We start from the raw sequence: 2,340 nt of genomic DNA on the forward strand, positions 1-2,340 counted from the left end.
CTCTATGCGCTTTACACTATATTATTACCCCAGCAGACCATAGAACACTCCGAAACATTCTCAGCTTCCCGGGAAGCATACAGTAATAATATAATATAGTTGTAATAATAGTTGTAAAGCGCATAGAGCATGCTCTTTAGCATGGATATGCGCTATATGAATGCAATTATTATTTATTATTATTACCATGGAGTGTCGCTAGTCGCACTCATTAGACCCAAGTTCGATTCCAATTGGAGTGTTATATGTGTGTGTATGTGTGTGTGTATGTGTGTGTGTGTGTATGTGTGTGTGTGTGTTTGTGTGTGTGTTTGTGTGGATATGTATTATATGGAAGTGTGTGCGTGTGAGTGTATGTGTGGATATTTATTATGTGTATGTGTGTGTGTTTGTGTGGATGTTTGTGTGTTTGTGTGTATGTGTGTATGTGTGTATGTGTGTATATGTGTGTATGTGTATGTTTGTGTTTGTGTGTGTATGTATGTGTGAATTTGTGTGTATATATTATGTATGTGGATGTGTGGATGTGTGGATGTGTATTTCTGTGCGTGTTGGTGTGTATGTGAGTATGTGTATGTTTGTGTGTGTATTTGTATATGTGTGTGTTTTTGTGTATGTGTGTATATGTGTGTATGTGTATGTGTGTTTGTATGTATGTGTATGTGTTTGTGTGTATGTGTGAGTATGTGTGTGTATGTGAGTATGTGCATGTTTATATTTGAGTGTTTATGTGTGCGTGTATTTGTATGTGTGTGTGTGTTTGTGTGTATGTGTGTGTATGTTTGTTTGTATATTTGTGTATGTTTATGTTGGTGTTTGTGCGTAAGAATATATGTGTATTTGTGTGTATATGTGTGTACGTGTAGGTTTGTGTTTATGTGTGTATGTAAGTGTGAATTTGTGAGTATATGTGTGTATGTGTGTGTGTATATATATGTGTGTAGATGTATGTTTGTGTTTGTGTGTTTGTAGGTATGGGTTAATTTGTGTGTATATGTGTGTATGTGTGTTTGTGTATGTGCGTGTGTGTGTGTAGATGTATGTTTTTGTTTGTGTATGTATGTAAGGGTTAGTTTGTGTGTATATGTGAGTGTATGTGTGTTTGTGCGTATGCGTGTGTGCGTGTGTGTGTGTGTGTGTGTGTGTGTGTGTGTGTGTATGTGTGTGTGTATATGTGTGTGTGAGGGAATTTGGTGAACGTTGTTTGTCCCATGAGACATTTTAATCCTTTCCACCCGGGTCTTGACAGGCAAGTTCGAACAGTGTCAAAAAATGTTGGTTGGGACGTAGAACCTCTCCAATTACATATCTATAATAGTTCCATCCCACTGTTTATTCCTGCCTGATTTAGATGCTTTTACTTGTCCCCCAAAAATGCAGAGACAAAACATTCCAGACATATCTCTTACAACATCTTATACTCTCTCTCTGTGTAAGAGTAGCTGAGGAAATGTGTTTATGATGATATGTGAGGCAGCGTGAGGGAATCAAACTCTCGTCAATTTTTGGGCCTGTAGAGTTTTGTTGTCATCTTAAAGCTTGTTCACTTGTCTTTATTTCAATTAAAAAATATCCATTTACCTTGAATGCAAGTCGAGATATTTGCGAATAAAGGTGAGGTAACCCGTTTTTAGAGGTAAAATTAGTGAGAAACTGCCCACCAAAGATTAGTTTATTTCCTTAGTTTAAGAGTTCGTGGTAACTGAAAATTTACATTTTTTGTGCCTTTAATCAACGTTTTTAAGAAAAATCCACACAGACATGAGTTCTTTAATGGGCATGAAAGGCGTTGAGCCAAAAAACAAAAATGTGATAAAAATTCACAAACCTGCTGAAAAATGCAAGTTTCTTCACTTTTGATTATTTTGACGAGAGCCTGATTCCACCACGCTGCCTCACATATGACAAGAATGTTTACGATATGACAAGAATATCGTCTCGTGTGGGAGGAACAAACCCTATTTATCACGCTTCCTTTTTGTATTTGTCGCCGCTGTTGTTGTTGTCGCCGCTGTTGTTGTTGTTGTTGTTGTTGTTGCTAGGAGTGAGAACATACATACTATTTTGCGTTGCCTTGGTAACCGTGTCAGCGACTCTTTTCGACCAAGTTGTGTAACTTGGGTTGATTTTTGGGCCATGTTAATTCGACTGAAAGTCAAGAAGAGATTGGCCTTAAAATCTTTCTTTCTTGGTTTTCAGTACAGTTGAGAATACGATTTCAAAAATGTTGAAATCATGTGAAATTAGTTTCTTGTAAAAAAAAAATAACGAATTCGAAGAAACGTACATTTGTCTGCCTTTTGAGCAACTGTTATCGATTTTTTTTAAAGAGTGGGGGGG

The sequence above is a fragment of the Aplysia californica genome, unplaced genomic scaffold, assembly GCF_000002075.1.
Source record: "Aplysia californica isolate F4 #8 unplaced genomic scaffold, AplCal3.0 scaffold00168, whole genome shotgun sequence".
In the NCBI taxonomy this organism is placed as follows: domain Eukaryota; kingdom Metazoa; phylum Mollusca; class Gastropoda; order Aplysiida; family Aplysiidae; genus Aplysia; species Aplysia californica.